General features: G+C 27.3%; 2 pseudogenes; both read left to right on the top strand.

The window, feature by feature from the left end:
• Positions 1–3476: 3476 nt before the first annotated feature.
• On the top strand, positions 3477–6299 carry LOC132946115 (E3 SUMO-protein ligase PIAS2-like; annotated as a pseudogene).
• A 4148-nt stretch (positions 6300–10447) lies between these two features.
• Positions 10448–13686, top strand: LOC132946035 (UDP-N-acetylglucosamine--peptide N-acetylglucosaminyltransferase-like; annotated as a pseudogene).
• Positions 13687–25144: the final 11458 nt, after the last annotated feature.

Genomic DNA, 25144 nt, shown 5'->3' with positions numbered 1-25144 from the left:
AAATATTTGGAAAATATTATGGTGTATAGAAAATGCTAATATAAACATTCAGTCAAAATTTCATGTACCTACGGTCATTTGTTTTAGAGTTACACCAAAAACCAAAATCGATTTTCTCAAAAACAGATTTTGCGTAAAAATTCCCGTTTTTCCTTAATTGTTCATGTCGTTTTTGAAAACTACTGGGAAATTTATACTTTTGACCCCCCTCCCCCCCCCCCGATTTTGCGTAAAAATTCCCGTTTCTCCTGGCGCTTTTGAAAACTATTGAGGATTTTATCCTGAATGCACCAACTATAGATTCACTTTCCTATCAGAAAAGTTACTGTTGAAGAAAATCCAAGCACTTTTACTGTCCTAAAAGGTGATGACAGACACAAAAAAAGTAAAAATAAAAAAAAAAAAAAAACACATCATTGTAAAATCAATACATTCATCGCTTCGCTCAGAATCTGAAAAACTATTCTGAATACTACCAAAGACTGTTCAATAGAAGAAGGTCGTATAAATTTAAAAATTATTATATATTTTGAACAAAAATATGGTATAAAATGTCTATAATTGCATACATATACAATTTGACTGTATATGTATGAAAAAAAATATATAAATTATAGTTAGTTATAATAAAATTAATACTTATGGATTAATAAAAACAAAATCATTATCATTGGCCCCACCATCATTATTATAAAAATTGCTTGTTGTGTAGTATATGGTTTAAAGCAGAATTTTTCGCATGTACCTACTGGATAGAATGAATGCAATTTAAGTTACCAAATTAATGTATAAATTTATTATCTTATAATAAATCCTATGGGATCCCTACACTGCATCCAACTCATTAACCATTGAGCGTGTTCAAAGACTCTTCCTCTATTTTGCAGGTCGTGTTCTGAAAATCAATCACCCTGTTCATGATTACACACCTGTCCTACATGAACTATGCCTAGATACCTTAGCAGACAGATAAGCTAATGTAAATCTAAAATTCCTTCAGAGAATTATTGATGGTACATATGATAAGCCTATTCTCCTTTCCTATATACAATTTTGAGTACCTCAATATTCCACACGTTCCACTGCTCCATTTGTAATCCCTTTTTATACCTTCAATTATAGTCGCAACCGCCCCATTGACAGGCTAATGCGTCTGGCATATGAGTCAACCACCTTTTTGTAGGTTTAGTTCTGATTACCAACACTGCTACAATCCAAATTATACTATGTTCCGTAAATTATTTTAAAACAATTGTTTAAAAAAAAAAAAAACTATTGTAATAATAAGTGTTTCAAAATTATTTTTCCCTTTATAAAATAATTGCCTTGACAGGCGTTAATTAATAATAATAAATAATAATAATATATATTTCTTAAATGAGAACAAAATATCAAATAAATTGACATTTAAATTTTTATTTTTATTTCATGTCCAACTTTAAATTTTAGACTTTAAACTTATAACATATTTTCAGTGGTAAAATAATTCTTAAAATTCATAAGTTTAGCTCCTAAAAAATAACTGTAAATTACTATCTACATGTTTTTAAAATTGAACTAATAATAACTTCTGTGTTGAATATAGAATATTGTATTAAATTTTCAATTTTTTTGACCTATTGAAAAATTGTATATCTACAACGTGATTCACCAAGCGTGCTCCCTACATTTTTTCCTTTACCCTTTAGTAACAATTTTATTCAAATTTTTAAAAAATTTTGAACTTTAAACATTTCATATACCAAGGAATAACATTTGTAAATTACAACAAAATAACTAAAATCGTAATTTTTGGTTTTAATATAATAATAGGTAATTTCTTCTAAAATTGAACTTAAAATGTCTGTAAAAAATACCTTATAACTTATTTATATATTTTTTTAGATTATTTGGTTACAGTATGAGATAGTGATGCATTACCACGGTGCCCAGTTATCCGAGTGCCCGCTGCCGATGCACGATTTAAGATAATATACAGTATAATCAGTCTTGTTAAGAATATTTTTCAAATGTCTTCGGAATACGTATTTAAATACTTGGTGTAATTTGTATTCAAATACTTTCTTTTAAAAGTATTTAAATATAAATACAAATACCTTTTAAAAGTATTCAAAATACTTACATAAATAATTTTTTTTAAGTTCAATAAATGAATAATCAATGATCAGTAATTAAATCAATTCAATAACAAGCGGACTAACCAATACTACCCACGCCATGAAGTACTATTATTGAATAGTTTCTTTAATCAAGCCAACCAAACCCTCTTACCCCTCCATCTATTGTGCTTATTGTAAAAATATTTTATACAAATTGTACAAATTAAAATAAATATGATAAAAAAAAAGTTCAATAACATTAATACCAAAACTTGTATTTAAATTATAAACTTCTACCACAGTACCACCTATTAAATAAGAAGAAAGATATTTAAAGGATCAAGATAAATGCCAATCCAGCCAGTGGTGGTCAGTATATTGTATACCATGGTATAATATGGGAGTGAGTAGTCGACAGGGGTTTCAGTGCTTAGTCATTCTGTTATCTGCTTGTATTTTGGCGAAACCTTGAATTATTTAAATTAATTAAACCTTAAATTATCAGAAGTTAGAAAAATTTTAAAATAATATTGTAGAAACAAAATTTAAAATAGTACATTCCAAAATATTAGTAATTGGAATTTGGATTAGACCACGAGAATTAAAAAAAGTATTTAATATTCTAGAATAAAAATATACATAAAAAGTATTTTGAAGTATTTGAAATACAAAAAAATTATTTAAATAGAAGTATTCGAATACTTAAAAAGACTGAGTATAATCAGTAATCACTTATCTCGGTTTAAGATACTATACTATATTAATCATTTTAATTATAATTAGTATATCTTAAACGGTGAAGTTAATTTATTTAATCAATTTAGGTATATCTTGTGTCAGAGGGAAGGAGAAAGCTGTCGTCGGTTTGTGCGCGGGATCGTTCGGCTGTAGGATTGTCATGCGCGTCCACATGTTTCACGGTGCGTGTGGCTACACTGTCGTTTACCTCCATAGAAGTTTATGTTAGCCTATGGTGGTTAGTGGTTACCTACCATCGAATAACACGACCAGCGTCCAAGCGTCCAACGGGATCGAGTGCTCGACAGCTCACACAAAGCGTCCCTCCATTGTCGTACGCCTTAGCGTCCCTGAACTAAACTGCCTCATTGTTAATGATTTTTGATTGTTATTCATCATCTTTACGACGTACGTGATTTCACGTCCAACTCGGCGTTCCATAGCAATCATTCTAGCAGCGACAACTGCTTTTCCGTACCTCACACTTTGTGTCTGATACTACACCGAAATCAAAGTTTTCATCAGAAGTGAAGCATCATGGTCAAATGGTAGTCGGCTCGCGTTAAAGCTTCCAACGACAATCACAACCGTATTGATTGTTCAAATTATTTTTGACGCACCTACAGTTCAATTTAAAGAAAAAAAGAAATACTATCACAGGTAATTATTGTTTAATACTTTCTAAATATTTCAATATAATTCTTGAAATCATAACCGGGAATTGGTATAAATTCTATTTAGTGCCAGTGCTCATTTTTGATTTTTTGGTTTCTTAACATATGTATAGAACGCCTTTTATCACTGTTGTGTCCGTCCGTTAGTTAACTATACATGGTTATGATTGTTGATATTAAGATAATTATTTACTGTCCGTAGTTACTGTACATATACTACGGCCCATGAGAGTCCATACATAAAAACGCGTCCGTCACTGCGCATCGGTTCCCCTTCCATTCGCCGAATCATACCGATCGGAAGCCGGCCGGCTACGATCGCCGACAGCCGTCGTTGATATTCGTGTATACGTAGTGACAGCATTAAACACGTTTATAAAATTCGACTAATTCGTTTTTACAACTGGTCTTTTTTGTCGTTTACGTTATAAGATTATAACTTATTTTTTTACGAGTTCTTTGCGAGGTTTTTTTATTCAATATGGAGAATTATATAACATCCCCAAAACAGCAATTAATTATCTGTGTTTTTATGAGCCGCTGTATTCACGTTGACGAGTGGTGGGAGAAAATTCGGCTGGCAGACGTCGCGTACATCAGTATCGATGCGCGGTTTACGGATGGACTCTCGTGGGCTGGAGTATAGTTACAATTGTTTGTAATAAGATATTTAATTACTGTCTGTAGCTACTGGTATATAGTTACTACCCCTGGTTGAATATTACGCTACAGATTCTAATACCAACTTGCAAACTTAACGTTTTAGCAAAAACCATTAATATTAATAGACAGTAAGGGTTACGGTTAAACCGAATTAAATTCTATTTAAATACTTAAATAAAATATGCCAAAAGCAAAATTATCAGTTATTCAGTTAGAATAAAAGAAAAGAAAATTAAGGAAATATGATAGAGAAAGGAAACGTTTTAAAAGAAGCGATACCAAAATACGTATGGAAAAACGAGAACTTTCACAGCAGTAGGTTCAACCCCCCCAAAAAAAGAAAAAATATTTTTTTATATTTTTTGTGTACCTATGCTTAAATTTAGAAAAAAAGGGTACTGTAATTTTGTATAAATGGGTAAAATGGAAAATAGTTAATCAATGTGTACCCCAACTTGGTTGTATTTGATATAAACATTACACTTGTACTGACGTAAGACGTTCCCCGTGTACTAAGGTACGCTAAAACAAAAATACAGTCAAATTCGCTTGTGTACGATTCGTTTGAAAAATAATCTATTATAGTGGTTTGTTTATAATTTAAATAAGATTTTTTAACAAAATTAGAAATATTGTTTAGTGCCATTGATACATCTGGCGTATTTATATCACTGTTTACCGAAACAAAAGTACGCACCTGATCAATATAAAAATAAATTTCCAAAATAGACGATACTTTAAATACGATTTCTTCGATCTCTTCGTCAGCTTATACACGACACATTATCTGTTACGGATAAGATTTTAGAATTATCGCTTCAAACAAAATCAAATTTAATAATAAGTATCTTATTTATTTAGGTATGAAAGAATCGCAATTCAAACTTTTTGTGTCAACCGAGAACGTCAATATTGTTGCCAAGAAACGTGATGCTTCCCCAGGAAATTATTATATTTATCAGTTCCAGATTCGAATTAGTCAGTTATTGGAACCTATGAGTAATGAAGTAACAGATTTTATGCCTCTTGGACATGCAATCCAAAATAAATAATAGATAATTACTAGAAGTCAAGTTCAATGTAACCTATAAAATGAACCTTAACTCCAGATTCGAATTAGTCAGTTAGTGGAACCTATGAGTAATGAGGTAACAGATTGTATGCCTCTTGGACTACACATTCAGCTTGGTGTGAAGGCATTTCGACTACCATCTACAGACCTACTGTTCCTAATACTCGGCCAGGAGCTGAATCCAGACGATCTCCAAAACCTTTAAATTGCACTGAACTAGTCAAACTTTTTCCAATCACTCCCAACATCATCTATAGAAATTGGCCTCCTAATGGAATACGTTATGTCTATGTATCTTGTAAAAAGATTAACTTTAAAAATGTTGATACAAAGACTTGAGGATAAAGGAGGTAGAAGTTCAGAAGAGACCCAAAACTATAAAATTAAAAAGTTAGCAGATGTGGATCCAAATTTGGCCACTACATCTTATCGATTTTCCTTGGTGTGTCCATTGGGTAAAATGAAATTGAAGATACCTGCAAAATCTAAGTACATTTAATTTAATGAATGACAAAAAGCCAACATTGATGTGCCCAATATGTAATAAACGTTGTTTGTATGATGACATACAAATAGAAAATTATTTGTTGAAAGTTGTTTCAAGTCTAACACTCGAAGACTGCAGTAAGGAAATTGAATTTTTAGCTGATGGCACATGGTTAGTTTATGAAAAAAATAAAGAGACAAAAACCACAAATAGTATCCATGATGCAAAATTGAAACCTATTTATTCTGTGAATTTAGTAGTGACGAAGAAAAATCAGTTGAAATAAAAGTAGAACTTAACCCTGCAACTGTCAAACGCAAAGAAAATTAAAACTTAAAGTTTGTTGATTTGACATTAAGTGATGACGAAGAAGAACCACCAAAAAAAAATATAAACAGGAAAATGAGGCACAGGCTGCTGATGCTATATAACCAGTTGCCGTAGTTGATTTAAAACCACAAGCTCAAGTTCAAACGCAACAATCTGTTACCAGTTCTGAGCAAGGAGTAGTAATTGAAATAGACAGTCCTCCTTCAAGTCCTATCCCTACAACTGAAGCCTCCTAATTTTTACTATCGTAAGTAAAACAATTTTAAGATTCATCAAACTCTAACATTTTTATGATATATAAGTTCTATCTGTATAGCATATAAGATAAAATTAATTTTTAAAATGTTATATTTAATAAATATTAAGATAATAATAGAATAATATATTTCTTTTTTAAAAGCAATTAATAATTAATAATTTTAATACAATTTTAATTTAATATAGTGACAATACACGCTCTTTAAAATGTATCAAATGGCCTATATATCAATTATAAGTCAAAGGTTCGAGGGCAAAACACTTTTTTACTCATTTTAATAATACTAAATCCAAAATAAACAAAGTAGATGAAGACAACATTTATTTATTTTATTTATTATACCCAATACAGTTCTACCATCACACTTACTTTCTGTTCCTAATGAGTCAATAGTTTTATAGCTATTTAATTTAAATTCAAAATCATTCTTTCGTACAATAACATTAAATTAATTATGTACTGAGCCTAATAAGAATTGAAATGTGCCTTAATACTACTTATATAAATTTGAAAAACTGAAAAACTATTATTAGTCAAAGGTATAATATTATCCACTAAAGATTCAACATAAATTATATTTATTATATCTTAATAATTGAAATATTGTTTAAACTTAGCATATTATTATTTATTTAAGAACTTAAAATTTACTTTAAAATATATTTTACATTATAAATATGATTACACACCAATCCAATGCCTTTTTTCCTTAGAAAGCCTCGCTGATCGTCGTCATTCAGCTAACTTATCATTTCTATCTAATCTTCTTTTCTCTAAAATTGACAGTCTAGAATCACTATCTCGTGTCTCATACAATGTCCCCTCCCGCTGTACGCGTTCATCTGTTCCATTACATATACCTTTATCTTCTTCAAACTCACCGATCATCTGTCTTATACGCATTATCAATACTGACCCTGCATTCTCACTGTAAAATTGAGCCTCGTTTCCATAAAGCAAATTAATATTATTATATTCATGTATTAAAGAGTTCGTTCCATATTGTAAAATAAAATGAAATAAAACAAAATAAATATACTAATAAATTACAGCTTATTGAATTGTTTGAATTGTATCAATTATTATTCTACCAATTTATTTACTGAAATAACTTAACATTAATTATCGTTCAATGTTATAAAATACATATTATTATAATATATACATTTTTTAGATGAGCTTCTAATTTCTGCCATACCCGAACATCAAAATTGAAATTTCATAGAGGCGTCAAAGATGTGTAAGGAACTCCATACACATAAACCGATGGACTTAAATGTTATACTACTTAATGCAAATTCGTTATTCGACAGCAATAAATATGAAGAATGTATTGACTGTTTAGAAAAAGCAAAAAATATTCATCCCAATTGTTCTGAATTATCAAGTAAATTTGCATTTTTAGTGTATGTCGTGTCATTAATTTTCTATTTGTATGTCATCGTACAAACAAGGTTAAAAATTAATGTATCTTAAGATTGTTTTACTTACAATAGTAAAAATTAGGAGGCTTCAGTTGTAGGGATAGGACTTGAAGGAGAACTGTCTATTTCAATTACTACTCCTTGCTCAGAACTGGTAACAGCTGTTTATATTTTTTTTTTGGTGGTTCTTCTTCGTCATCACTTAATGTCAAATCAACAAACTTTAAGTAATAATTTTCTTTGCGTTTGACAGTTGCAGGGTTAAGTTCTACTTTTATTTCAACTGATTTTTCTTCGTCACTACTATATTCACAGAATAAATAGGTTTCAATTTTGCATCATGGATACTATTTGTGGTTTTTGTCTCTTTATTTTTTTCATAAACTAACCATGCGCCATCAGCTAAAAATTCAATTTCTTTACTGCAGTCTTCGAGTGTTAGACTTGAAACAACTTTCAACAAATAATTTTCTATTTGTATGCCATCATACAAACAACGTTTAATACATATTGGGCACATCAATTTTGGCTTTTTGTCATTCATTAAATTAAATGTACTTAGATTTTGCAGGTATCTTCAATTTCATTTTACCCAATGGACACACCAAGGAAAATCGATAAGATGTAGTGGCCAAATTTGGATCCACATCTGCTAACTTTTTAATTTTATAGTTTTGGGTCTCTTCTGAACTTCTACCTCCTTTATCCTCAAGTCTTTGTATCAACATTTTTAAAGTTAATCTTTTTACAAGATACATAGACATAACGTATTCCATTAGGAGGCCAATTTCTATAGATGATGTTGGGAGTGATTGGAAAAAGTTTGACTAGTTCAGTGCAATTTAAAGGTTTTGGAGATCGTATGGATTCAGCTCCTGGCCGAGTATTAGGAACAGTAGGTCAGTAGATGGTAGTCGAAATGCCTTCGCACCAAGCTGAATGTGTAGTCCAAGAGGCATACAATCTGTTACCTCATTACTCATAGGTTCCACTAACTGACTAATTCAAATCTGGAGTTAAGGTTCATTTTATAGGTTACATTGAACTTGACTTCTAGTAATTATCTATTATTTATTTTGGATTGCATGTATTTTTAGTATTGTTTTAAATTATGTTTAATTTATATTGTATAACTGTTTTTGTTTACTCGCTGCTTCCTTTCACAAGCTTGATTTTGGTACAGCATCATCAAAATACCTATTATTGTATATTGTATGATTGATTATTGTATAATGTGTACCTAAGTATTCTTAGTAATTGATGATGATTCAATAAATAAACAAAATAAAATATCTTCATTCTCATTTTACCCAATGGACACACTAAGGAAAATCAATAAGATGTTGTGACCAAATCTGGATCAACATCTGCTAACTTTTTAATTATATAGTATTTGGTCTCTTCTGAACTCCTACCTCCTTTATCTTGAAGTCTTTGTATCAATGTTTCTGAAGTTAATCTTTTAACCAGATACATAGACATAACATAATTTTTTCCATATACCATCAGAATTAAATGTTATACTGCTTCATGCCAATTCACTGAATAATGAAAAAAAAAATAATTAAACAGCAAAAAGTATGAAGAAAGTAGGTATTGACTGTTTAGAAAAAGCAAAAAATATTCATCCCAATTGTACTGAATTTTTAAATAAATTTGCATTTTTAGTGTATGTTGTGTCATTAATCGATATTAATTTATGTAATTATTTAGTTATTTTAATTGTTTAAATGATTAATTAAAATAAATTTATATGTATTCTTCTACCATATAAGCCTTTTGTGCCCTTAGATTATTTATTAAAAAAAAAAAAAAAAACTTTGCATTAGTTTATAAGAAAAAATCAGAAAATGATTTAGCAAAAGATTACTTATTTCAAGTATGTACAATAAAACCTTTTTGTGTGGATGCATGGACAGATTATGTCGATTTTTTATTTGAGACAAATGACGTAAGAGGTTATTGCACCCGCATATGTTGTCTCCGTCTTACGCACATACGGCATAGCAAAAACGTTTTGGAGCGGGAAAGAACCGAGAATGCAACTGTCATAACTAAGAAATTAAATTTTACCACAAATAAAGGAAAACTTTGGCTGTGCAATATTGTTTTTATTTTTTTGAAATCACCTATATGAAAAAAGTTATTATTGTTTCAAAATCCATTATTATTTGTGTTTTTCAAACTGTTTCTGTTTTTTAACGAAAAAATGAAAACGATATTGCACAGCCAAAGTTCTCCTTTCTTATGTGGAGAAAATTTTGTTTCTTAGTTATGACTGTAGAGGTCTTGGTTTCTTCCCGTGCAAAGCAGTTTTTGCTTATGTTATTCATTTGTAAGACGGAGAGACACATGCGGGTACAACGTCTTCTTAAACTCAGCTAATTAAGCTTATGTACGAGTCTAAAACCCAAATTATATAAAGTAGGTATGTAACGAGTACGAAAAACTACTATTAAAATTAAACAAAATAAAAGAGTCTAAAAAGCAATTTAAGATTGCCCACAACAGTGCAAAAGAATGTCCAGAAACTATAAACAATTTAGCAGATGTATAATAATATTATATTATAAATTATTAAAATATATTATTATATTTATCTTATTATTATAAGAGCAGTAAATTTGAAAAACCTATTTTGAAATAAAAACAACTCTTAGAAATAAACCCTGATCGTGCGAATGCTTATTTTCAGTTGGGAATGGCCTATATAATAGTTAAAGATTACCAAAACGCAGCTAATGCATTTCTGAATGCATTATAACACTAGAACCGTAAAATGTGTCTGTTATAAGAAAGTTAGCAGTTACATACTGCCATTGATTATAAATACTATTATTTACTAGTATTTGTAATCAATATACTGCCTTTAAGAAAATATGAAATTGTCTGATGAAACATACAAAAAGTGTTTGAATCTTAAGCCGAGGACTTTGATTTGAATTTGGAAAGGGCTTTGGTGAATTTGAATAACATTAGAAATTATCATGAACATGCAATATATCTTAAAAAATGTATCTAGTTAAATCCGGATAGAATTTACCTGTACAAAAAGCTTTTTGCTGCATACAGGAAATCTAAAGATCATTTAAATGCGTCCGATGCTTATATGTCAATGGAGAATTTGTATCTGGAGGAGGATGATTATGAAAAAGCAAGAAACTCATTCCCTTGCGCAGTAGGTACTTATGAACCCGCGGAAAGCATTTGGTCAAATGGGCCTAACCTTGTATAATCTGGGACATTCGGATTTGGCTCTTAAAAACTAATAATTAATCGAAACAATTAAAGTTTAAAATATGCTATTAAAATACCCTCCAAACATTCTCCTATTAATCCTTAAATTGGTAAAAATTTCAGAAAATACACTTTTCTTTTACTTCAATGAGGTTAAAAATATATATACATGTTTTTTATTGTGACATGTATATACATTTTAATAGGTTTATAGCGTTAATTTTAAAACTTAATAAATTAAAAATATATACGTTTAACATTTAATAGTATGCTTAAACTTAAAAATATGTAGTTTACGTCTTTTCTTTGATAAATTGTTTAAAATCATTCACATTTGAAACAATATTTCGAATTTAATAACAAACAAGTTATTGACCAACTTCTATAATTTTTGATTTTTAATTTAAAAACATTTTTTTGTTCTTGCAACTAAATACTTAGTGATTTACAACTAAAACTATTCCTTATGAACAAGAACACAAAATATTCTTAAAAATAAATTTTAGGCTAAATTCTCTAATCTCCAAAATACGCTTAAATTTTTACGCTAAAATTAATTTTTTTTTTTATAAATTCTGTAATGGACAATTCGTCCATATTTTCTACCACCATTAAACTGCATATAAAGTCAGTAACTACATAACACAATAGATTTTGGATATTTATTATTTATCATAATTCAATTGCATAATATGTTGATTATATTGTTTGTATCTAGCTTTATTTAAAAATATAACATTTTTGCTTACCATCAATAACAAGTAGATAATAAAGAAACTAAGTGAATTTAAATTTTATATATGTTCAGAATATAATATTAATAGTTAATATATAAATGGACTTCTTAATCAAGATTCTCCTGGAAACATAATTTGTTTTGCTGATGATACCGTCATCTTATTAAAGAGTCCGTGTATAAATATTTTATATAAAATGGCTGAGAAAAGTTTTCGTATCGTTAAAAGCTGGCTAGATAATAATTCACTAGAGATTAATAGTGAAAAAACTAATTACATTCACTTTGGTATACAAATATCTATACATTTAAAAAATTATAAAATCATTGCTCATACTAATAGTTGTATCAACAATAATACTAAAAATAATGTATGCAAATGTAGTGAATTAAAAAGAGTAAACTATGTTAAATATCTTGGAATATTTATTGATGATAAGTTAAAATGGGATATTCATATAAACTATTTAAATAATTCACTTAGAAAATTTTTCTATGTATATGAATCTCTTAAATCTGTTTTACACTTCAAATTAAAAAAATTAACTTACTATGCATTAATACAATCAATTCTTTCTTATGGTATTTCTTTTTGGGGAGGGACATATCACACTCACTTTACGAATCTTGAAGTCACTTTGAACTCACTTCTTAAATTTATTTTTAATAAACCTACGTTATTTCCTACAGTTAATTTATACAAAGAGCTAAAGATATTAAATTTAAAATCACTGTATACAAAAAACATTTGCTTACTATTTTATAATATGATAAAATGTATTGATATTCCGTGTCATAATTACAATACTCGCTTTAAGGTTAATACTAATGTCGTGGTCTCTAAAATGAACACAGTATTTGGGCAACAAAGCCCTAGATATAAATTCATTCAATACTGTACTATTTATAATTTTAATATTCATAACTTTAAGAGTTTCAAGATGTATAAAAAATATATAAATAATGCTCTGTTTCAATAATCTATACTTTAATTTAGAAATTAATTAATATATTTTTCACTGTTAATAGTTAAATTTGTGTTAAAATTAATTACTATTATCAAATAATTCTATTTAATCTTCTAATTATACCAGTATATTAAAATCCACAGAATATACTATATTAACATTTTATTTACTTAAGATTATATATATATATTATATAGGCTATAATGCAACTACTAATTGTTCTTTATCCTTTCTTTTATTGTCTTTCTTATGCATACTCTACCTATTTATTTTGTTCTATTTTTTGCTTTATTAATTGTCAATAACGATCATAATCAATAATATCTAAATCTGTATCACAACTTCCTCTTTTCAGCACAAGCTCAGCTTTTGAAAAGAGAACCAATATATTTTAATGTAATTTTTTGTTTTGTTTTGTTTTGTTACTCATAAATTATTTGTAATTGTTATAATTTGGTGACAATAAATATTATTATTATTATTATTATTACTATATAAATGGTTAATTATTTTGCATTTTTGATTCTGTTAGTGTACATATTGCATGCATTTAATTTCTGCTATTTTTGAAATGTTGATTATCACTAATATTTATTAGTATATTATACCTACTTGTTTTTTTAGACTTAAGTTTAAGATATTGTACTATTGTTATTTTCTTACCTTCTTTGTAATTAATTTCTATTTACCATGATATAAACATAGTAAGTACTTGCTACTTAATTTATACCTTATAAAATGATGTATCTTTTCAATATTAATCATATCTTTCATTTTTCAACAGATACAAACATGCGATAGCAATAAGGCCAGACTTTCCCGATGCCTATTGCGACATGGGGTAATATTTGATGAATGTTCTTGAACAAGCCAAAGTATATTACGAAATAGGAAACAAGTCCAACCTGCCATCTCAACGCTCGGTTGAATTTGAACAATATTTTAAGGAACCAAAAAATGAAGCTTATAGATGCTTTGACAGATAATGAAAAGCAATAGAATATGACAATAAACCTGTCAAGTAGATGTAATTTGATATTCTACATCTTCAAATGACAATATTCTATCCTGGTAACTATTTGATTTAAATTATTTAAATAAGTAAAGTGTGGAATTTATAGACCATTTTTTTCCAATAAATTACTACAATCGTTATTATTTAATAATAAAAATAATTCTTGAAAATAAGGATTTTATTACCGTGTGTTTTCCGATTTCTTAGAAATGAATAATTTGTAATTTAACATATAGATTAACTAAATTCTTCAAAAGCACTTTTTTAACTAGTATTTTTATCATGCGTTTTACTCAAACATTTAATCAGCCGCCCATTATTATTGATTTTAATGTTAATTATGTAATATATTTATTTTATTTCAGGTTGAATTACTTTGAACACCATAAATATTTGTCTCAACTCAAATTTGTCGATGCTGCTAATGTTATTAATAGTGACGGAATCCATATGTTGGTTGACATGAGTGGTTATGCAAAGGGTGCCCAAACTGAAATATTTGCTTTGAGACCAACTCCAATTCAAGTTTCATGGGTTGGTTATCTTAGTACCAGTGGTGCAACGTTCGTGGATTACTTCATAACAGATAATATATGTTCTCCTCCAGAACTTCAAAATGTATATACTGAACAATTGGCTTTTACAAATCATACTATTTTTGTTAGTCGACCACCAACAGAAGTTTTCTAATTTGCGAAACCGCTTATGTATTGAAGAAGACCCGAAAAAATCATCATTCAACTTACCAGAAAACGTTCATGTTTTTTGTAATTTTAATAAACTATATAAAATACTTTACGTATGTGGTTAACTATTAAATAATTTTTCTGACTCTATACTATGGCTCTACATGTCTACATTTGAATGATGTTGCTGAAAATAACTTATGAACATGGTTGCTGATGGTTTAAACTTTGATACATTTAATAGACTTATCTTGCATATTGTTGTAATGCTATACATTGAATATTTTTGGCTTGGACGTCTAGTCTAAATTGATATTTAGTTAGAATTTTCAAAAACTAATGTAATAGCACTTTTGTGATATATTAAAGCATTTTTAATAAAAAAACACAATATTGTTATTCTATAATAATATATTATGTAGAAGTTATCGAGTAGGCCTGTTATGCCTTACATTCAGAATAAGTGCCCTTATTGTGGTGGTTACATTTATCATGTAAGTTTACAAAGATTAAAATTATTTAATGTTATGAAAATATTATGTATAATACAATTTACTCTAAAAATGTCATATATCTGCGAATAATATATATATGTAAATTACAACATAATAAGTAAAATCGTAATTCTTGGTTTTATGTATTCTTGGACTTATGTATTTTCTTCCAAATTTGATCTTAAAATATCTGTAAAAAATAACTGTGTTTATATATTTGTTTGATTATTTGGTTATAGTATGAGATTTGTTGTTTTAAATTATCAATCCTTAAAAATTGAACATTTTATATTTTTTTTTAACCACAATTAATTTGAAAGTTTTCAATATTTTGTCTAAATGTAATTTATAGAAAATTATAATTGTATGAGAATTTGTTAATTTACGGTTGGTTGATTATCCATTGTCTAGCTTTAAAAGCTCGTAATAAATGCAATTGAATTTTCAGTAAACTTTTTTATTATTTGATGTAGGAAAACTTAAGGGCAATTGCCAATTTTGTATTCAATTTTCAAAACTTAGATAGGTATATATAGATTAATTTTACGAATATCAAACACGAAATAATTTGACAATTTTCGTGTTTTTGATGAATTTTATCAACAATTAAACCTTAGACGCTTATAAAAAATTATTGTGGATTTACACTCAATTTTTTTTATTTTCCACTAACATCGACTTATGATAGTTTTAGTATCGTAGGTAGTTCATACCAAATTTGAATTTTAATTAAATTAACTAATTTACAAGCTTTTGAACTGATACAAATGTGTTGAACTGTTATTAGTTTTGTATTTAAAATATTATTTAGAATTTTTACAATTTTGTAGTGTTTACTGTATATTACTGCACTGTACACAATATTTAAGGCATTTAATAATTTTTTAAATCAAAATGTTAATATTTTAGATATTCAAAACAGCTATTTGTTATAGATGCTATAGTTTACATAGGAGTTTTCCCTTAGCTAATGTGTAACACAGCGTCAACGCGCACAAAATAGGTACTTTACTGTTTCGAGAACAATTCAAAATATTTAACTAACTGCATTTGTTGTGTACATTATATTATTATAACTAGGCTATCCATACATCATTACATTAGCATTACATTAGCAGTTTAAATATTAAAAATACATAGTTAAATTGTTAAGAATGTTTAAAGATAAAATTTTGACAAAATTCATGTAGGTAAATGAAAATTTGAAAATTATTTTGTATTTAAAATGTTATAAAGTGTTCTATTTTTAGGCTTAGGATTGAAAATTTAAAACAAGGTTCCACGTAAATAGTTTGTACTGTAACCAAAAAATATATTAACACAGTTATTTTCTATAGACATTTTATGTTTAAATTTGGACAAAAATAGATATTTAAATCAAAGATTTCAGTTGTGTTGTAATTTAAAAATATTTTTTGTGGATATCAACTAACTTGTAAAATATATTAATATATCATTATAATATTTTATACACACAATGACATTTTCAAATGCAATATTTTCTGTAAAAAATAATTTAACCTACTTTATTACTAATGCTTAATAGTGAAATAAATTACTTTAATCACAATAATATCATAAAATATACTTGGTAATATTATGGGATGACTTACTGTCTTCGTTTAGATTATTTTTCCGTGTACAATGATTTTATAATATCGTTGAATTAAAATTTAACACATCCGTTACAGTGACTTCACTTGACACCCATTGTACAATAGACCCTCTTGCCCATCTTTTATTTTTTGTTAACATTATTGTAATCATTATGAGTTAACTTTTGTCATTATTATTAATTTTTATATTCACCACAGATCAAATAATTTAATTTTACCAACCTATTAGATAAGTACAAAGTTTTTAAATTCAAATTCAAATCAAAATCACTTATATTTATAAATTGTAATTTTTAATTTTAAAATCTTTAAATATTTGTATTAACTTAAATGTATTTTTTTTAAATATTTAGGTCATTAACAAATAAGATTTATTATTATTTTTGTCATTTATAACTTTTTTTTAAAGCATCAACACCCGGAACCTATCTATAACCACAGAACATTGTAACAAGGAGAGTTTTGCAAGAAAATTCTGGCAAGTTTGGCTCAACGAGCACTGCCTATGTCCTACTATAGACTCTATACCACCATACACTATTGTTTTTACTATTTTTTCTGGATAGGTAGCTTAAATTTTTCCACCATCCAAAGTTTCCCCTTAAAGCAATGCTTCTTTATACCTAGGTTAATATGGTTTATCTTGAGTTACGATTTACTAGTATTGTTTAGTTCGGTTATTTAAATTAGTCGATGGTTACTGGTTAGCAATAGATTAGACATTGACTTTAAATCGGGAAAAATTAATTACACCTTTTAACAGAAAACAAATCATGATACCTAATTACGTATTATTCAAATGGAGACATCTAATTGAGAAACTTTATTTTTTTGGTGCATTTAAAAAGTCAAAATTATTTATGTTTTACAAATTTTTACACCATAGTTATGTATTATTTTAAATTTAGCATATTTCTAAAATGTACAATTTAGGTAAGTATAATATTACTATACAAAGTATATTATTCTTATATATTATTTTATTTATATACCAATATAATATTATAGGAATGTAGAGTGTAGTTTGTAGAAAACTCGGCATAAGTATCATAGTATCAGAAATTACTAATTAGGTCCGTTCTGGAAATTGTATTATTACCTATCAATGTACACAGTACACTAGTAACAATGTAAAATACATCTTAACCGTTGTCATTTCATAGAAAATATCAACTTCCTAGCTATATTTCAAATTAGTAATAAATAAATAATAATAATCACTATTCAGTATTCACTATAATACTACTAATTAGTAATTACCATGGCTAAATATATTTAAATATAGTATATTATAATATACAGTTCATAAATCATAATAAGAAAAATTTTGTAAATAACTTTTTGCAAATAACTTTAATTTTAACAAAATAACTAAGTTAAGTTACAATTATTTATAAAAAGAAATAACTTAGTTACTAGTTAAGTTATTTTCTACATTCAATTTTTTTTTAACTAGTTTAGTTAAAAGTTATCAAAAAAAGTGACTTTTAACTTTTTAACTAGTTACTGCCCAGTTTTGATAAGTACCTCTATAGGTCAAATCTGTTATTTACATAGATATGACGTTATATTCCAGTGGAAATACTTCGTCATGAAAACAATTGATTATTTTATACAAATATTCGTAGTACATAATTGATAATATTATTTTATTTATTTTTTTATTTTTATTTTATTTTATTTTACTTGACACATTTTTGATTTTACAGTTTGGCCATTAATTCTTATAGGCAGTTTATATTTTATATTGTTCTTAATCTTGAAAATACAAAATCTTGGTTCTTATATAAATTATAAAGGGAGTTTATATGTGCACAGTTTACGACTGAAATTGTAGAAATATTTAAGTTTTTGAAAATATAATACATATATAAATATAGGTAGGTACTTACTTAAAATTTAAAATTCATAGAACATGCGGGTTAGTAAATAACCCTGTATAAAAATTATAAAAATAAAATTATATAATATGATTAGAGAATAATACACTCAGAGATACATATAACATTATGATATAAAAAAATAGTAATTTATTCTTTTACCAAAGTGGTATAACATAATATGTATTATTGTATTTATAATTATTCATTTTTATTCATATTTATTGTACTGTCGCTTATTCAGGGATTGAAATTGTAAAGCAATTGTATTGTGAAAATATAAATACACTTATTTTTCACCTATAAATATTTATTTTTAGATTCTGAATGGGGCAATGAATGTATTTTTTGTAATTTGTACAATGGTGTGTACACGACAAGTAGTCGAATTAATGCTTCGATTTTTAACTTCAGTAATTTGTTCGATGAAAAATTGAAACTAGATGGTGCATTGGAGAAAAACAAAAAAAAATTAAGGTATACCAGAAATTTTTACGGGAAATCGGTTTTCGACAAAATCGATTTTAGTTTTTGGTGTAATTCTAAAACAAATAATTGTAGATACATGAAATTTTTACTGGTTGTTTATATTGTCATTTTCAATACACGATAAAATGTATTATTAATATCATTTGGACTTGTTTTGAACTGTAGACAGACATTTTCAGTTTCCAATTTTTTTGGTTTTTTTTTCTACGAATGTCAATTATTTGTTGGTAAAAAAAAATTGTTGATATCGTTTGATTTCTTAGATGATTTTTAACAATGTTTATCGATATTTAAAACCAGATTTTGAAATTCATTTCAAGCCCTGGAACATATAATGAGTTAAGTTAAGTTAAGTTAAAAGTTACTCATATTTTTTTTCTTTAACTTCTTAAAAGTTAATTTTGAAAAAAAGTAACTTATTTTAGTTTAAAGTTAAATTTTCTAATTTGCAAATATAAAAACAATAACTTATAATACGGTTTATTAGATAGTTTTTCTTTACGCTCAAGAAAATTGCAGGGGAAATTAAAAATGATAGGTACATCAAAGTAAAAACCTTATTCAAAATTTATTTTTTGTATGTTAAAGAACTTAAATTAGATACTTTTGATTTAAATTAACTATTGAAGTTAACACGTTAATCTTAAAAAAAAGTAACTTATTAAGTTAACAGTTAATTTAGAAAAAAAATAATGAGTTAATTAACTTAACGTTTAAACTTAATTTTAACTTTTAACTCGTTAATACCCAGCATTGCTGATATAAATTAATTATTTTTGGTGGGCTATTTTGTAAATGAATCTATATTTTTAGAGTTCGATAAATATTTTTATGATTTAGGTTAACTTTACGTGCATGTCATAGACGTTAACCAAAATAGAAAAATATGAAAAACACAATGTTCAATATTTGTCAACAATTTTGTGACTTTTTTTTTGAAGGAGATTTAATTATATTAATTGATCCGTTCACACAATACTCGAAGGACATGTTTTAAAAGTAAATAAATATTAAAGTAGAAGATTTGACGTCGTCCGGCGTACTATATCAATTACACGAATCACTTTTAAGAGATATGGTCACGCCACCACGCCATAGCTTGCTCCTCACTATAAGCAAAAGTCGCCACTGTATAAAAGGATGTATTGATGCTTCGTTCCGGCATAACGCAATTTTTTTTCAAATATAATCTTCTGTGAGTATATATCTGACGAGAAACAAAATTTCTCTGATCTTTATAATATTTTAAATCATTAGTGTTTTCTATTTTTGTTTTTATTTTTTTTTTGTCTACTTGCAGTTTTTACTTTACTCCTCAAAAAACCAACCAAAAACCAAAAATGGGCGCTGAAAAAGTAACCATGAACATCGTCGTCGTCGGACAAGTCCAATCTGCCAAGGCCATCAAATCTGTCGCAAAAGCCGCCCCAGCCATCAACCAATTTATGGTGATTTAACAATTCTGTGATTTTTTTAAATTTCGAATAACTGTGGGTTGTATTATTTTCCAAATCGTGTTGTTATTGTGTTTCAATTTTATTTTATTTTTGTGTACATGTGTACACTGGTATGTTTATTTGATTTTTGGCAAGGTATATATAAATTAAATCAGTAATACATTTGATTTTTATATCTAGTACATCATTAAAATATATACAATTTATTGATTTTATTATAATACTAAATAGTAAGCACTTAGGTATATAGGTTTGTTGAATATTTTATTGTTTAATTATTGGTCAAATTGAATTACGATTGTTTTGATATAGTGTTTTGCCTATGTATTTTTAATATTTTTCAAGTGCTATAAGAACGATATATCAGGAGCCTTATATTAAATTTTCACGCTGTTTTACCCAACAAATAAAATTTTATTGATATTTATAGAAAACAAAACTAAAAAAATTGAAAACTGACAATGCCCGTAAACAGCTCAAAAAGAGTCAAATTATTTAGAAATTGTTATGGTGTATAAAAAATGCTAATATAAACATTCAGACAAAATTGCATGTACCTACAGTAATTTGTTTAAAAGTTGCACCAAAAACCAAAATCAATTTTCTCAAAAACAGTAAAAATTCCGTAAAAATTCCATTAATTTTTCTTTTGTTTTTCACAGCGTTTTTGAAAACTACTGGGAAATTTTTACTTTTGTTACTTTTGTAAAATCGTTACCTGAGATATCGAGTGAATATCAAATGTTGTAAAAATATGAATTTCAAACGCTCATAAAAATTTAATTTGACTTTCTTGTAGACATTTTTTTTTTTTTTTGATAAAGGCAGAAAAACTTATGAGGAATCTTGTATTACATTTTTTCAAATCTTAGATTTAAAAAGAAAATTTTTATGAATTCTCAACTCAAAATAATTTGCTAATTTTCGTGTTTTTTCCGTATTTGTCAATATTTGAACTTTAAATGCTTATAAATAAAAACTGTGAGTAAGGACTTTTAATTTTTTTCATCTGCCTTTGAAAAAATAACCTAGGAGCTTTCTATTAAATTTTCAAGCTTTTTTAACCAACAAATAAAATTTTATTGATACTAATAGAAAAAAAAATGGAAACTGAAAATGTCCGTAAACAGCTCAAAATAAGTCTAAATAATTTATACTTTTGAATATTTTATAAACAACTAGTTATTGTTTAATTGATATTAAATTATAAAAAAAATTTATTTACTTTCAATTTTTAGTATAAAATGAAGTAGGTTGGTACTTGGTAGTATAAAGTGTTAATAATACTTAAATGTGACGTCACAACTATAAATTTGTAATTACTTAATTCATTTTCCTACTTGCACAATTAAATAAATAAAATTTAAATTATATGCCAAGTATTGACCAAATAGTTTTTAGAAACTTTTTCTTAAAACTTAAAAGTATTTGGAATGTATTTGAAATACTTTCTGCATCGATGTATTCTTATCTGTATTTAAATATGTTTTTTACAACACTGTAAAGTATAACGAATTTTGTAACCTTTTTAGAATTTATTGTTTAATTCTACCAAGATTCTATACTTTTATACTTTAGTATATTGTATTAATCGACTATTTTTTGTTTTGTTCCAGAACTGTTAACTCATGTCTACATCAACTTCAAACTCAAAAATGCCTTAGCCCCAACATTACATAATTTTATAGTTTATTTTTAATTATAATAATGTGTATTGACATTGCAAAATAAATCAGTCTCTCCCGTCAATAAAATTGTTTATTATTTATTTGTGCTATTCTAAGTTCTTACCATCGTTTATAATATTATAAATATTCTTTATTATTATTTAAAATTTATACTTATATTATAAAGCTGAAGAGTTTGTTTTTTTAACGCGATAGAATCAGGAACTGATGGGTTGCAGGGGCCTAATACTCTTCTTGATGACCATCATCGGTTACTGTTTGATTATAAATACTATAGAATAGAATATGATAGAAGTCGCCACTGCAGCTAGTACATAGAACTTACAAAAATAATTACTTTTTCCAAAGAATATTAGTTATACACGGACATTTTAGTTAAATATTATGTAGTTTTTTCTAAACTGTGTTCGCGATTTGTGTACACGAAAAAATAAGATCGGCCAGCCGCTAATCGTGGCGCCAAGTGGCATATTTTCGGTACCTAGTGAAATTCCAATCATAAAATGAAAAGCATCTAATATCTTAAAGAATTTAATGGTCACGCAGGACTGTTGTTAAAGTAATATATCGAACACCGGCCACAGCTCGTTTATATAGAGTATATAGAGTATATAGAGCTCAGTGAATACGACACGTAATTGCAGCAGTGCAACACTGAGTATACCATAAACCATATGGTTACAATGGCAGGTGTAGGAAGATTCGATGTGGCAAGGTCACATTTTTCGTCCTTTAGATAGGAGGCTATAAATTATAATATGCTGCACAGCGTCTTCAGTATTGTTTTGTGCGCCACGCTTCCACCATGTTTTTTATGCATAGGTTTATAATCAAAGGTGGGCAAGTTAAAAAAGTTCACAAAAAAAAAAAATTAACTATACAAGTTAGGACAGAAATAAAATTAACTTAACTAAGTTAAAAAAAGTTAATTTTTTTCAAGTTATAATATTTTTAAGTCATAAACTGCCCTAGTATTTTGTTATACACAAACATTTACCAAGACGGTTAACACTGTGTAAAAAAATAGATTATTATAATATATAATTCGAAAATAAATGATCAAAATCGAAAAAGAGTCAACGAATAGTATTGTCTTTTTGATTACGCATGACACGAAAAGAAAATTAACTTAGCTGCACCACAATGATAATTAACTATACAAAGTTAAGTTACAACTATTTATTAAACAATTATAAAATGTTCAATTTTTATAGCTTAGGATTGAAAGCAACTTATAAGGACCCTTGTATTAAATGTTCATGATTTCTATCAAGTTATCTACAATAATAATTTTAAAAAAATGTGAAAAAATAAATAGCCCAAAAAGAGTCAAAATATTTAGAAAATGTTTGCATAATATATGGAATATCCTAATATAATTATTTGGTGAACATTTTAAGTGCTATTAGTTTTTGAGTTTCACCAAATAAAAATTTGAATTTAAGAATTGGTTTTGCATACAAATTCTCATTTTTTTTCTCGACGCTTTTGACTGAGAATTTTGATCTCCCAAATGCACCAACTATATTCACTTTTCATCAGAAAATACGCTGATGCCGAAACTTGGAGCATTTTTACTATCACAAAATATGCTGACGTTAGCAAAAAATAACACACATCATTGTAAAATGTAAATACAATACATTCATTTGCTATTCGCTCATGAAATCTAAAAAAACATTAAAATTGGTATTGTATACCTCTAATTTTAATCGTTGTTATGTTTGGTTAAGATTCTTATTTAAAAAATAAATAAATAAGTCAAGTGAAAAAAAAAATATTTTCTTAGCGTTATCTTTGTAAAGATATTGTTAAGGGCATGTCTTCGGGACGCAATCAAAACATATTGTAGAGGAACAAAAGGTTGAAATGAGACAAAATTGAATAACGTGCACAATTTGGCCGGCCAGGAACTACTACTCCTAGATTTATATAACTTATCATGATTGTTTATTAACTTATGTCAATACCGAATTATAGACGTACCGTTTAGAATATGTTGTGATTTGTAAATAATAGTTTGCATAGAATAAATAGCTCAAAATGAGTCTAAATATTTGACTTACCTAATATACGTATAATACTATAATATAAATATATCTATTTGTATAATATGTGATTCTCCGTCGTCATAATAGTCGTCACAAACGGTTGAATCATAATCTAAAAATACCGTTGGACAATTTTTGAATTTCAATAATACAGAATACAGATACAATAATAATATGGGTAAACGGACACGTGGGCGTTTCGGGCCGAGACGGTAACAGCATTGCGCTCTACCGATCAATTGTGGTCGATTGAGAGAAGGCCAGGTGTGACCGTACGTCATCGCTAGAGAGCGGTGTCGGAGCTCAATCGACTTTCACCAGTTGACAAAGGTGGCTGTTTACATGGTATATATTATGTTACGGGAAAAGTAGGAAATCCGGGCACTGTGTAAAATGAAATTTTGAGTAATGTAAGAATGACCATTTTAATACTCAATTTGTTCATACAATGGCCGGGCATTTTACGAGATTGCCTGGACAAAGTGTACGCCTCTCGGATTCAAGTGGGCAAAGTTAATTAATTACAGCACACATTTATGTCGAATAGTATTTATATGTAACAATAACACCACAAAACTATTCTTATATATTTTATTCGTTTGATATCACGACTTACTAGTTACAAGATACTTATCTAGTTGTACTCAGTATACGTGATGATGGCTTCCAATAATACGAACTGATCTGTAATTTGAAATTTCAATGACAATGTGATCACATAGTATATTGCACATTTGTGCGAACACTATAATTGCAAACAGTATAGGTAATTTAGATAATATTTCATTATCTAATCATTAAACCTTTACCAATTTTAAATCGAATGATTATAATATTGTCACAACGTCGGGTAGTCCGTCATTACTACTGTATTATTAAGTAATACAAATCTCTGTAAATGCAAAAAATTTGGTCGACTTTGTAACTCAAATTGCCATAATAGTTGTGTAAGTGTTTTAAGTGTTTATAAACAAAGTAATACAATGCTATCTTACGTGCCTAAGATTACCTACTTTTTAGTAATAATTCATTAAATTAAAACTATTAAAATAACTATAATTTTATGATAAATAATATTCAT

Source organism: Metopolophium dirhodum, chromosome 6 (assembly GCF_019925205.1).
Source record: "Metopolophium dirhodum isolate CAU chromosome 6, ASM1992520v1, whole genome shotgun sequence".
NCBI classification, from domain to species: domain Eukaryota; kingdom Metazoa; phylum Arthropoda; class Insecta; order Hemiptera; family Aphididae; genus Metopolophium; species Metopolophium dirhodum.
Note: the sequence above shows the minus strand (reverse complement) of the source record. Positions and strands in the feature narration are given on the sequence as shown.